Below are 15207 nucleotides of genomic sequence, written 5' to 3' on the forward strand. Positions count from 1 at the left end.
GCCGCCTTTCGCACGCGCCGGAATCGCTTTTGTGGTCTCCGAGTCACTCATTTGCTGTCCTGGTTTCCAAAACTCCACGTGCTCTGCGCCGAAAACTTGCAAATCATTTGCTGTACAGATGTTTAGGGGGCGCCTACTACGTGCCCGGCGCTGCAGACACATAGGAGGCGGGGGATGGGTGAGGGAGACACAGCAGCCCCTGAATCCATTCGTTTGCTCAGCAGGTCTGTACTGGGCGCCCGCTGTGTGCCAGGTACTGCCACCGGCTCTGTCCTCACGGTGGAATAACTTAACAGAGAAGACAGACATCAATCACATACCCTGGAAACGTGGAAGGCAGAGGAAAAGAACAAAGGGAGAGCAAAATCGCCCCAATCCCACATCCCCGACGACGTGGAAGGATTTGTCCTTCCAACTGCAGAACTCCTATTTGTTTCTTTCATGTCAGATGGCTTCCCTTTATGCCCACATCTGTTCCCGACCCTCTCCTCTGATTTTCCTCACATGTATTTCCTCCCCTCTTCAGCCCCGCGCCAGCTCCAGGCACAGCCGTTCAGGGTGATGCCAAAGGGAAATGAGAACGCCTGGTTTCGAGTGCCAGCCTGAGGCCCCTTAAGCCCTAGGTACGCAGCTCTCTCTTCTTTCTTTAACTTTCCAGCCCAGGAAAATCACCCTTCGGTTTTACAGATGCAATAGGGCATTACTGTGATTCGTTCATTCATGTAAACATGAATTGAGTGTCTAGTGGGTTCCAGGCACACCAGGAAAGAACAAGTGGCAGATTTACCCTCCATCTCTGACCCTAGCCTGGCTCCAAGAATTGCAGCCTGTTTCCCTCAACAAAAATGATGTCAAGAATACCTAGATGTGACCACACCAAATTTGCTTGCCCGTTTTGGGAAACCCAACTTTCTTCGTGAACAGTCAGAACCTCTGGCTTTCCTGGTCTCTTAAGAACCACAAACTATTGAAAAGCAGATGCGTCTTTCAGCCTCTTTAATAAATGCAGTAAGGAGAGTTGGGACAGAGTTACTTTCAGACTGTGGGGCTCCCCTATGCCAAAGCATGCAGACGAAATGTGGGGGCTAGCGCGGGGGAAGGCAGGCAATTATCTGAATGTTAAACAGCTGAATATTTGGAAACCCCACTCTTTGGCTGCTTTTTAAAAATCTTTTTCACACGTGTTCTCATGTTTAAAAAACACCATGAACAGAAAACACAAAAGGAGTTAAACGCTTTTTTTCAACTTAAAAAAAATGTTAAAATTGGACTCACAGTGGACTAAGTAGAAACAGTAGCAAGTGACAGACTTGTGGAAAGTTTCCTTTTCCAGTCTCCATGCCAACGCTAGCTCGGGAATGCTGCCGGGTAAATGTAAAAACCAGTCAACATGGATTTTAACATTCCTATGACTTTCTTTTAATGGTCTATTTCATATTCGCTACTATTGAATGCCAGCTTGGGTATTCCCTGCTTCTTCAAGCATAGAAAATATGGTATGTCTACATAGGAAAAATCAGATTTCAAAAGTGGCTGGCTTCTTACACAGCTGTTTGGGAAACAATCCTCATAAGGCTGTTTTGAAACAAGTTTAAAAAAAAAAAAGAAACAAGTTTGGAAACACTTAAAAATAGGGTTGGTTTAGTTTCATGTTCTTTTGGAAATTTTAATTGTTTTAATGCTTTAGCAGAGAAATGAAGGCTCTTGATATGCCACATTTGTATCTGAGGCCAAGTTTGAAAACTGAAGTCTGACTTCAATTGTTATAAAGGGAAAAATGAAAAAAAAAAAAAAAAAAGATGAAGAATTTGGATTAGTTTGTTAAAAAAGGCAGGAGGGACAACTTAGCAACAATGAAATAGAAATGAAACAGTAGTTTATTGTTTCTGTTCTATTACTGTAACTGTTGATATTGCCACATGATCAATTCTGCCCAGGCATAACTGTATCAGGTGAAATGAGCCTTGTGTGTGTAAAGTATAGCCTACCATATTCCAGCAGACCATCAAGGCTCAGCTTAAATGAAAATGCAATCTAGGAGCGTCTGTAGAACCCCATGTTTGTGAGACAGGCTGATCAGGATTGGAATCCTGTGTGACCACTGGGCAAGTTACACAACCTTTTGAAGCCTCTATTCCCTCTCCTATAAAATGGGTATAAAATACCAACCTCATGGGGTACAACCCCTATGGAATTTAATACCTGCAAAATGCTTATCACAGTACCTGGAACAGACTGGGAGCTCTGTCAGGGTTACCTCTTATTAAGTCTCATTATTTGGTCTCCCCTGACAATTTCAGCCAGCGCTGATAGAGATCTTTTCTGTCCTGCCCACTATATTAGATTGTATACTTTTTGGGGTTAGGATCCTTGTGTCTAATTTTCTATGCATCTCTCTTGGCACACAGCACAATAATAGGCATATGGCAGGCATTCAGTAAGTGACCAGCAACAGGAATATGTCCCATGAAGGACAGTCCAGAGATAGTTACAAGAAGATCATATACAGTACAGACTCATGTCATGTATATGAGTCCATTAAAGGTAGTCATCAAAAAGCAAGAGAGATGGAAGCTTTACCTGGTGCAGATGATTCAGCCTATCCCTTTACTTGGGAGCCACGTGACTGAAATGAGGAGCTGGGAGACACAGGCCTGTCTCACAGTAGTCAGTTTGGGACTTGGGCTGACTAATAAGGCTCCATTTCAACATGTGCTTCATGATTTCCAGTGTAGTGGCCTATACTGTGTCCCCTAGAAAGCTATTTTCAAGGCCTAAGCCCTGGTACCTGTGGATATGACCTTATTTGGAAGTAGGGTCTTTGCAGATGTAATCAACTTAAGATGAGGTCATGTTATATTAGGGTGGGTTGTAAATTCAATGGCTGATGTCTTCATAAGAGAAAAGGGAGGGAGAGCTGGATACAGAGACACAGGAGAGACTCCCCCACACCCCCACACACACACACAGGAGAACACCAAGTGAAGATGGGGGCAGAAATTGGAGCAATGCTTCTACAAGGCAAGGAACACCAAGGATTGCCAGCAGCCATCAAGATCTGAAAGAGCAAGGAAGGATTCTTCCCCAGATCCTTCACAGGGAGCATGGCGTTGTCGACCCCTTGATTTTGGACTTTTAGCCTCCAGAACCACGAGAGAATAAGTTTCTATTGTTTTAAACCACCCAGTTGTGGTAATTTTATTATGGCAGACACAGGAAACTAACATAGTAGGGTGCAGCCAGAGGGTTGTACACCAGCTTTCTCTGCCTAGAATTGATGCCTGTCACTTTTGCTCACTTTTTAGTGACCAAAACAAGCCACATGACAGTCTGTCTTCAAGGGGACAGACAGTGCAAGTCTGTCACTGGTTTCTGAAGACAAGGTATCAGGTGAGCAGTGCTATATTCTACAGGAAATGAATCATTCATGGCTTGGACTCCTTAATGAGCATAATGAACTTTGAATTATATTAGTAATTGCTATTATAAATAATGATGTGTAATTTCCTTTATGTTTTTTTCTAGTACAGCATTCTTTATACCAGAATTATACAAAGACTCTGAAAGTGAGTAAATGTGTAAGCTAATATTTTCTTTTAGGTAGGTAGTAAACCAAAATTTATTCATTCAACAGCTATTAACTGAGACTTACTACATTCCAGATATTGTGTGCAGCACAGGGGGTACAAGGGTGAGCAAAACAGACATGAACCCAGCCCCCTGGGTCTCATGGGAAGATGCACATGAATCAAATAATTATAAAAATTTATAACTATAGAAGATAAATTTAGGGTCACTATGAGAGAGCATATGAGGAAACCCAAATACTGGAATCTGGGATGAGAGGTGAAGGTTATGCAGAATTTAATTGAAGAATGAAACAGGGCTGGGTGCAGTGGCTCATGCCTGTAATCCCAACACTTTGGAAGGCTAGAGAGGAGGATTGCTTGAGCCCAGGAGTTCCAGACCAGCCTGGACAAACAGGGAGACCCCGTCTCTACAAAAAAAATTTTTAAAAATTAGCCAGGAGTGATAAGTGACTGTAATCCCAGCTACCTGAAGAATCAAGGTGGGAGGATCACTTGAGCCTTGGAGGTCAAGGCTTCAGTGAGCTGTTATTGTACCACTGCACTCCAGCCTGGGTGACAGTGAGATCCTGTCTCAAAAAAAAAAAAAGAAAGAAAAGAATAAAACAGCAGATGTGGAGGATGGCTGGGCATTCCAGACAGTGAAGACAAAAGGGTAGCCATGTGGCCCAAGGAATGTGCCTAAAGCAAAGTCTGGAACAAATACGGATCCAGAGGGATGGCAGGGACCCTTTGCGGGATCTTATATAGGCAACACTAAAGATTTTGGTCTTCATGGTTGGTTGGGGAAGGAGAAAAACCGTAAGAATGGGGCAAGTGTGACATGAGCAGCTTTCATAAGGAAGACCTCACTGCAGTGTGACTCAACCTGTCCACATCCCAACACCTTCTGGCAACCCCCGAACCCCTTTTGTTGAAGGCAACTCTATCCTTCCAAAGATGGCCCCGGAGTCATCTTTGACCCTTCTCATTCTCTCACATCTAAGGCCCATCTGTCTGAAAATCTTGTTGCCTTTTGAAGGCAAATCTACTTTGCCTTCGAAATTTATATATGATATTGTAGATTATTGTTATATTAGTGATAATACAATATTTTATATTATAGTAAAATATAAATAAATACAAAATAAAATAAAACAATATATTTTAATAAAATATATCCAGCTAGTTTGCCCTCTGTCATGCTACCCCTTTTGTTCTGAGCCCCTGTCACCTCTAGCCTAGAGTACTGTCACCATCATTGCCTCAAGACTGGCCTCCCAGATTCACCCTTGCCCTCTACATTCTATCATCAACACCTTTTTTTTTTTTGTTAAAGTAGGTCAGACTCTTTTCTCTAAACCCTGCAGTGGTTTCTCATTTCTCTCACAGAGACCTTCAGATCTTTGACTTTGTTTACTACTCCTACCTCTTGTCTTCCTGCCAGCTCCGCTCCTGCCACACTGCCCCCTGTAGGTTTCTAGAACACACAGGGCATGCTCCCACCTTGGGAACTTTGTCCTGGATCTTCTCCTTTTCAGATTGCTCTTTCCCCAAATAGACAGCAACAGGGAAGACTCTCTTGTCACTTTCAAATGTTTGTTCAAATCTCACCTTTGCAAGGAGGCCTATCCTAACCACCCTTATTTACATTTGCACCTGCCCCAGCACTCCAGATGCCTTTTAGTCCTTTTATATTTCACTTTTCCCGAGCACTAAGACCTTCTAGCATATTCTATTACATATCATGTTTTCTCTTGGTTGCCTTACTGCCCCCACCTCCACACACATACACCAGAATCTAAGCTCCATAGGATAAGGGATGTTCAAAAACTTTGTTCTGTTCACTAATTTATCTCTAGTACCTAGAAAGATGCCTGGCACATAGTAGGCACTTGATAAATATTTATTGAACAAATTACAAAAAATATAGAGAAGAGATTGGAGAGTGTCTGAGAGCAGGCCTGATGGGAGGCCACGGCAGCAGTCCAGGTGGCTTCTGCTACCGGTGTTGGCAGCAAAGAAGGAGAGAGGTGAACTGACTCACTTAAAAAGTAGAACAGGTAGAGACCTGGGTGTGGTGGTTCACACCTGTAATCTCAGCACTTTGGGAGACCAAGGTGGGCAGATCACTTGAGATCAGGAGTTCAAGACAAGCCTGGCAAACATGGTGAAACCCCGCCTGTACTAAAATACAAAAATTAGCCGGGCGTGGTAGCTCATGTCTGTAATCCCATCTACTCAGGAGGCTGAGGCAGGAGAATCACTTGAACATGGGAGGTTGCAGTAAGCTGAAATAGAGCCACTGCACTCCATCCTGGGTGACAGAGCAAACATCAAAAAAAAAAAAAAAAAAAAAAAACTAGCAAAAAAACCAAAGTAGAGCAAGTAGAGTTTACCATTGGTTAAGATAAAGGCTGGACAAGGAAACGTCAAGATTCACCTTGTATAACTGATTGACAGTGCAGATGGATGCTCGGGTGTTGGCAACCTCTGGGTGTGGGGAAAGGCAATCAGACAGACCTGGGGTACAGAGAAGATGGTGACTAGAGCTAAAACTCAGGCAATTTCCCCTTAAAATTTTTAGATTTCATGTAATGTAGCCACAGTGGTAAGAATTTAGATCAGGCGCTGGCAGACTGAGACTTACTGCCTGTTCCTGTAAAGAAAGTTTGAGTGGGACCCAGCGAGACTTGCCAATGTTTTGTCTAAGGCTGCCTTCACACCATGAGGGCTGAGTGGAGTATTTGCAAGAGAGACTATATGACCTGCAAAGTTGAAAATATTTACTCTCTGGCCCTTTACAGAAAGTTTGCCGACTCATGTATTAGATCATAAAGAGCCTGGAGTTTCATTATTGCCCCTCGAGTAAATTGTTTCCCACCTCCTTTTCCTAGGTCTGTTCTGGGCTGTCCTTTTGAGGCTCTCTCTGTTTACCGGTGGAATTCATCTGCTTTCTGAGTTGTGGGAATTGCCCAAAGTTCTGGCTCACTGGTGGACCCCTTGCATGTTCACCTTATTATATGTGCTTTCATCTCAATGGCCAGTTATATAGTAGGTGCTCAATAAATCTGTTGGTGGAATTGGGGAAAGGTAGCAAATGGGTCTTCCATCTGCCATCTTGCAGTGAAAGCCTGACACAATCTCAGCTATATAAAGGAAGACAACTTCTGTTACTCTTTTACATGAAGCTCTAGCTTTATTTTTTATTTATTTATTTTTAAATTTATGTATTTATTTTGAGACAAGGTCTTTCTCTGTCACCCAGGCTGGAGTGCAGTGGCACGACCATGGCTCACTGCAGCTTCTTCCTCCCAGGCTCAAGCAGTCTGCTCACCTCAGCCTCCCGAGTAGCTGGGACTACAGGTGTGCTTACCACCACACCTGGCTAATTTAAAAAAATTTTTTAATAGAGATGGGTCTGTTCCCCAGGCTGGTCTCAAATTCCCGGGTTCAAGCAATCCTCCTGCCTTGGCCTCCCAAAGTGCTGGGATTACAAGTGTGAGCCACTGTGCCTGGCCTGCTCTGGTTTTAAAAATGATTCCAGCTTGTCTGAGGGCTTACTTTGTATGTGTCTTCTTCATGTGACTTCTAATTATTTTCACATAATAGGTGGGCCTGGTAATTTCCAAGCTAGGTCTCGTTTGTCTTTGTGTACATGATTTTTCATTTAGAAGGGTTCCAAAAAAGTAAAATAGATATTCTCCTTATTTTTTTCACCCTTCATCTTTTATCACTGTACTATTACATGGTGGCTTTTCTTATTAACAAACCCACAGTATCAGTCTGAAATATCTTTTAAATATAATAACCACGCTTTAAATGTGATGTGAAAAATGAATTGCTTTTATAATTCTAAATAAGACATCTATTTTAATCTGATGATTTCTCTTTATATTTAAAAATAAATCATCAGGATTCAATTTGAAAGCCAATTGTCTACGGAGGCACTAAAAATTATTTGGTCTATTCAAGTGATAATGTATAATAAAGTTTACCTATTTTTAAATAGTTGAAATATTAATTCAAGAGAAAGACTTTTTTAAAAAAATAATTAGTACAAAATGTGTTTGAAATAATATGAGGGATCAGGATGAACATTTGGTTCTAAAAGATTTAGGTTTTATTCATTACAGTGTTGACTGCATTTAATATTTATTTTTAGCATTGAAGATGAGCCTTAAGGCTATGTATCATGTACTTCATTAAAAGGAAGAGATTGTTATGCAAATCTGTAGCATATTTGTTAACTTTCCAGACAGAAAGTCTCATACAGAAAATAACTTTCTCGGCCGGGTGCAGTGGCTCACGCCTGTAATCCCAGCACTTTGGGAGGCTGAGATGGGTGGACCTCCTAAGGTTAGGAGTTCGAAACTAGCTTGGCCAACATGGTGAAACCCCGTCTCTACTAAAAATACAAGAAAAAATTTAGCCGAGCGTGGTGGCAGGCGCCTGTAATCCCAGCTACTTGGGAGGCTGAGGCAGGAAAATCGCTTGAACCCGGGAGGCAAATGTTGCAGTGAGCTGAGATCGTGCCACTGCACTCCAGCCTGGGTGACAGGGTAAGACTCTGTCCAAAAATAAAAGAAAGAAAATAATTTTCTTAAGAGGAAAAACCAGGGCTAGGTAATTACTTCTTTATTAGTTTAGGTCAACATTTATTAGTTAGTCCACACAAATTTTATTGACTAATTTTTTTCTCCCCTAAATTTGAATTGTGTGTGTGTGTATATATATGTATGTATATATGTATATCTATCTATATATATCTATCAATATATCTATATTTTTTTTTTCCTGAGGGAAAGGACTTGGAAGAAATAATAAGACATCTGGGTATAGGAATTTATAGGCACAAACCAATTATAAAAATCTCCATTTCTAAATGTAAAGGCTGCCTCGTTCTGTGCATTGCATATGGTAAGTACTCAGTAAATCTCAATACATCTTATATAATACCTCCAGTTACCCTATGAGGTAGCTACTACCACAATTCCTATTTTACAAAGGAGAGAAGTAAGATTCACAGAGATTAACTGTGTCATACAGAATCACAGTAGCTTCTAAGTAGTAGAGCTGGGTTTACACCCAGTTGGGTCTTATGCCAAATACTTAACTATTACAGCTTCTCCTTGAATTTATATGCTTTATTTAAATATTGTCATAAAAAATTTAGATAGCCAATAACCAAAAGGAAGAAACAATGACTATGATGTGAATTTTCCCCAAACTTATCTTAAAACCTGCCTCTCTCCCTCCCTCTCACCTCCTTCTCTTTGTTGCTTTCTCTCTTTCTTTGTTCTCTCTCTGTCTCTTTACAACTCAGAGATCAAGACTTAAAAACAAAATGGCAGAGAACAGGTACAATTCTACCCATGTGACTTTTTGTTTGGAGGTATGTTTACCCGCAGAGGAATCCCCCTAAGAACAAGTTCAGAAGAGATGCTATTTTTGTGAGTGGTAAGAAAGTGGGCCATCCGTGTTTCTGCTCTGCAGGTTCATTTGTCAGAGTTCTAAGTGGGGACTGGGTGTCTTTGCTCTCATAAGGTGAATTGTCTATCAAAGGCATCCTGCCTGCTTTTTTTCGGTGGCAGGATCAATTAGAGTGAGCCTAACACTGGAGGTTGAGGACTCTAGTATAGCATCTGCCAGGGAGTGTTTCATCTTAGAAAAATTGTGATTTTTTGTGATCAGATAGAGACCTCTTAGGAGCCATAATTTGTATTAACACATTAAAGACTCCAAGAGGTCCTGCAAACAGAAACTAGTTGTACCAACTTGGTACAACTCAGCATTTCCAAAATATTTAATTACAGAGCACTTTTTGCATGTGCCAGGGATAAAATGCTAGGCAAATCTCAATCCCTTATCTTGACCACATCCAAGCCTTAATGAAAAAAACCCCACTAAATGTAGAGAAATTTAGAGGAATTGGGTACATTTTGAATATGTAGCCAATCTCAAATAAACTCATTAATCAAATACAGAAAATGCTGGGATAATCTAATTCATCTAACTCGCTTTACAGATGAGGAAACTGATAATCCAAAAGATTTCATCTCATAGGAACCAGGAGACAGAGCAGGAAATAGGTCACTGGTCTCCTGCCTCGAAGTTCTAGTTTTTTCCAACCATACTGGCTCCTCTTTGAGGTGTGGGGACCCCTCTACAAAACAGTTATAAATACACTTTCCAAAACACAGGAGACTACTTTTAGGAAGGTCTCTGCCATATATATCAAGTCATTGTGATCACTTGTTCCACTGTCCTCACAGTTAGAAATGGCCATGGAGTGTGTGGTTGCATCCTGGATCTCTATCCACTGAAGTCATTTATTTTTTTCACACAGTTTGGCAGAGTTTGGGTTTGCTAAACGTATACGTAAGTATTATCAACCTTTGGCTCACTAATTAGCAAAAAAGATAGTGTAGGTTTGAGCAGGAGGGGGCTGACAAATTAATTTTGGTAGGATAAGCTTTCACCTAGAGAATCCTAAGTGGCAGATTGCTAACTCTTTTCATTTGTTTACTTCCAAAATGTTTTCAAGCTGATGGATGCAATTCGCCATAATGCAAGTATTTCCAAGCCCTAGCCAATGATCCGTGGTAATTGTGCTTTTATGATCTTATTACAGCATTCTCCCTTCCATTTTCTAGTGTGTTTGTCTGTTTAATAGGCCCCCATCATAATAGCTGGAGGTGGACGAGTAGAGAGAGGGAAAGTGGTCAGGAGATGAGTTTACTGGGGTGCTCAAATAGAACTGTTTTCCTTGCAGAGAGAATTAGGTTCCAGAACTCAGCCTTGACTGTAAGTTATGATCTTCCTAAAGGCTGATGTAAACCCCCAAATCCTATCTCAGCATCAACCGATTCCAGTTAATCAGTTATTTTAAAGTAGATCAATTGTTAGCCTGATTTGTAATTGATCTCTTTTACATCTAGCTTGTGTAAGCCAGTAGATTTCAAACTTTTTATTTTTGTGGTGGAACATCCAAGTTTTGATAAGATTCCTGTCCAATAAAATGCTCCCCGGCCAGGCACAGTGGCTCACCTCTGTAATCCCAGCACTTCGGGGAGCCAAGGTGGGCAGATCACTTGAGGCCAGGAGTTCAAGACCAGCCTGGCCAACATGGCGAAACCCTGTCTCTACAAAAAATATGAAAATTAACCAGGCATGGTGGTGGGTGCCTGTAATCCCAGCTACTCTGGGGGCTGAGGCAGGAGAATCACTTGAACCTGGGAAGGGTATGTTGCAGTGAGCTGAGATGGTGCCACTGCACTCTAGCATGGGCGACAGAGCAAGACTCTGTCTCAAAAAACAAAACAAAACAAAACAACAATAAAAAAAACCACAACTCTCTCTGATTTCCTTTCATTTGTGGTTCTTTCACATGTAGGAGAAGAGGAGCTGTGAAGGAAGAACACAGGCAATGTAACTGACCAGAGATATACCATCTATCGCTGCTATGTGCCTGCAGGCACTGTGCAATAGGTGCTGTGAGAATAGTGCAATAGCTGTACCGTACGATGCAAGTTGCTACCAGATGGTTCTTTTTAGAGCAACAGTTTCACCATTACCATGTTCAGAGTCTAAACCTGATTTCCTAAACTGGCAGTTCAGCTCTTTAAGTCGACACCCCTCCTGAAGAGTATTCATGGTTCTCTGTGACTGTTGATTAGTGAAAGTTTACTCTAATTATAATAAGCCATGACATCAAGTGAGCTCTTGAAGTAGAAAATGTACAACCACCCTGCAGTACTCTTTATATTTTGAGCACTATTTTTATCTTTCTCAAGCATTAAGATAAATTTAATAAGCATTTGAGCAGATTTTAGCTTTAGCAATGCATCATCAGAATTTGGGGGTTATAGCCCATTATTCCCCCTTCCCTTTACCAGGGAAAGTGCAGGTTTAACACACACTAAATCATCCCGGAGACATAGGCCGCAAATGCAAACAGGCAGAAAAGCCTGTTTTGGTCTGGCGTTTGAGGTCTGCTTGTTAAAGCCTTTCCCATCCATTCATATTTAGAGAGTGCTACTCTGGAGTCGGGTTTGGTAGGGTCCAATCTCAACTCTGCCATCTATGGTCTGTCTAGCCTTAGGAAAGATATTTAATTTCTCAGAGCTTCAGCCTTCTTCTCAATAAAATGGAGTGAATAATAATAATACCTACAGTGTAGGATTCTTGTGAGAATGAAACAAAAATATGTCTGACACAGTGTAAGAACCCATTAACATATTTGCCGTTATCAAAGGAAAAGGGTATCGTGCCAACGTCAATGTCCTGGTTTTGATGGTGTACTCTAGTTATGTAAGATGCTATTGTGGTGGACACTGGGGGAAAGGTACTCAGGAACTCTTTGTATAATTTTTGCAATGTCTTGTGAGTCTAAAATTATTTTAAAATTGAAAAAAGGGTGTAGGGAAGAAAGAAAAAAGGGAAGTCCCAGGAGTACAACTTGGCAATGCTAACCACCATCAGGCCAGTGGAACTCCAGCCCAGGATGTGCCTGTCTGGCTCCAGGGACAGGCAGGTCCCTCTTGATGCTGGGGAATAGCACATTCAGAACACACAGACCACTGCCATTGGCCTGGTTCCGACTCACTGCAGCCCTTTGATTATACATGGACTTCTGGTGGCCTTGCCAGTGGGGAGAAGTCACGGGAGCCAGTGTCCTGAATGCCAGTCCCTGGGCAGTGAAAGTAGTAAGGGTTTTCACGGTAAATCGACATATTGACATTCTGATTCATGACCCAGATGGAGGAGACCTATGGTGCTGACGAGTCAGGCTCTGAGTCTGCAAGGCTGAGAGAGACCCTGGATCATCATCACTGGGTCAAGGTGAAGCCATCTTGTGAGGCCTCTAGGAAGACAGCCAGGAAGCCTTGCCCCGAGATGCCTCTCCTCTCCACCCCCCACATGAAGGTCTCTGTGCTTTTTTGGTTCTGGTTTTAATTACTCCCCAGTATAGCATAGTACAGCCCAATAGAACTTTCTGCAATGATGGAAATACTCCATATGCATGCAGTCCCTAACAGTACGACTAGTCACAAGTGGCTGTGGAGCACTTGCAATGTGGCTAGTACAACTAAGGAATGAAATTTTCACTTTAATTAATTTAAATTTAAATAGCCCCATGTAGCTAATGACTACTATACTGTACAGTACAGGTATAAATTACAATTTTGCTGCACTACTGTGAAGATTCTTGAAATATAAGGCTGGTTAAGAGCTTGAATGGTAGGAGGAAAAAGCTTAACCCACAAAGAAATGTCATGGATGTCCTGCTTTTATGGAAGGTATGTTGGCCAAGAAAACACATTAACCAGTTCGGATAAAAAATGATAATATTAATAGCAAACATTAAAATAAGCATTTCATGGATGACAGAAATTGGGCTAAGTGTTTAATATGCATTATCTTATGTAATCCTCCCAACATCCCCAAACAGTTATGATTATAACAACATCAAACATCTATGGAGCACTTGCCGTGTGTCCGGCATGGTTTGGCATCCTTTCATGCTTTGCCTCATTTAATCTTCAAAACCTGTTGAGATGAATACTAACACTGGCTCATTTATAAGCTCTGTGATTTTGTGCAAGTTTCTTAACCTCGGAGATATTGAAATATTTAATATTAAGATAAAATATAAGATGCATATGTACATACAAAAATAACAATAGGCTAGGTGTGGTAGCTCATGCCTATAATCTTAGAACTTTGGGAGGCTAAGATAGGAGGATCACTTGAGGCTGGGAGTTTGAGACAAGCCTGGTCAACATAGTGAGACTTGTCACCACAAAAATGAAAAACATTAGCCAGGGCTGATGGTACACAATTGTCCTAGCTACTCAGAAGGCTAAAATGGGAGGATCATTTGAGAACAGGCATTTGACATTACAGCAAATTAACAGTGCTTCTGCACCCCAGCCTGGGAAACTGAGGGAGACCCTACCTCTAAAAATAAAAATAATAATAAGTGCCTTGTGACCAATACCCAGCTTTGGCATTTGAACACTACCAGGGCTTTGGAAGCCCGTGTGTGCCCCTCCCCACATACGCATTTTTCCTTCACCCTAGAGCTAAGCACATTTCTGAGTGCTTTTGTGTGTTAACCATTTCCTAATTTGTTCCTCATAGTTTTGCAAGCTATGTACAGATCCCTGAAAAACAAACATGGATTTTTCTTTACTTCATTGCACAAACATCTCTAGGCTATGAACAATTCTCTAGGTTCTTGCAGAACTTGACTTTTTTGACTTCCTCAGGAGTCTTTCAATTTCAAGCAATGAAATGCAACTCAAACTGGCTTAAGCAAAGAGAAAGAATTTACATCCTCTAGAATCCCAAAGGACCAGGGGTAGGTTCAAGCTGGTCTTCCCTCACGGTTTTTGTTGGCTTGGGTTGGTCTCTGTTTCATCCTCCCGTGAGGTAGTCCCAAGAGCTCAGGCCGACACCCTCTCTCTTCCTCATTTATTGGAAGGAGGGCTCTAACTCCTCTCCTCTTCTTCCAATCAGTTCAGCAGAAATCCCAGGATTGAGTCTCTGTGGACCATTTTGGGTTAGGTGTTCATTTTTGAATGAATCACTCTCGCCACAGGGATGGAATATGCTGATTGGATGGGTTTGCAATGTGGAGGTGTCTGCCGATGCTACACATATGGGGGTAGCTCCACTTTGACCACCTGAATTGAGGGTAAGTGGAGGTGGTTCTCCTAAGGAAAACAAAAGTTAACAAAGGAAGAGGGGATGGATGCTGCAGAGGCAAAGGCAAGAGCCGTGTATCCCACTTTTGAGCAAAGCAGGGTTACTCTGTACACACCCATCAGCTACCAGTGCACCCTTTATATCTCTCCAGGACTCAAGAAGCAACATAACTGCGCATAAGAGGGACTTCTCAACCTCTTAGGAAAACATGTAGTGTCTTAAACATGAACTATTCCCTTTCCCAGGGAAAACATTACTGAGGACTTTATCTTTGGGTTTTCATTTTGTATACCATCCTCTCTGACTCTATAAATGTACTTTATATGTTGAAATTGGATAGTTATGTATCTAACTTCCTACTTGATGACTACATATATTCTCTATATACCAGAAGGAGAGAAAAAAGAAATTAGTAGGTGCTATTTCAGAGACGTGTGGCACAGAGACCAGCAGAAAAAAAGCCAGAAACAAACAAAAAGCAACCCATGATTACTCATAATAAAGATCACCACTGAACAATGAGATTTTATGGAACTAAAATTATGATATATTTATAGATCAGTTTATTTTGTTTGCCACAGCAAACTAGTTTTTATTTTTCACATTTCTGTCTATGCTTCTATTAGAAGCCATGGAAACAACACTTTCCTTTTTTTTTCTTATGCAAATTGATTCACCTCAGCATTTACTGACCTTTTCTTGGCATATTCTCTTTGACTCTGGTCATGTCAGTTGTAAAAGGATGCAAAGAAACTGATAATGAATGCTTTCAGAAGATAACAATGTAAAAACCTGACCTTGAATCAATGATAGCACAATTACTTAGTAGAATTTTTTAATCAATGATGATTTTCCTACCTTAAAATAATTACATTCTTCAACAGAACCTCTGGAAGAAAAAAACATAGTATGCCCCATTCTTTTTTTT

The sequence above is a fragment of the Mandrillus leucophaeus genome, unplaced genomic scaffold (assembly GCF_000951045.1).
Source record: "Mandrillus leucophaeus isolate KB7577 unplaced genomic scaffold, Mleu.le_1.0 Scaffold121, whole genome shotgun sequence".
In the NCBI taxonomy this organism is placed as follows: Eukaryota; Metazoa; Chordata; class Mammalia; order Primates; family Cercopithecidae; genus Mandrillus; species Mandrillus leucophaeus.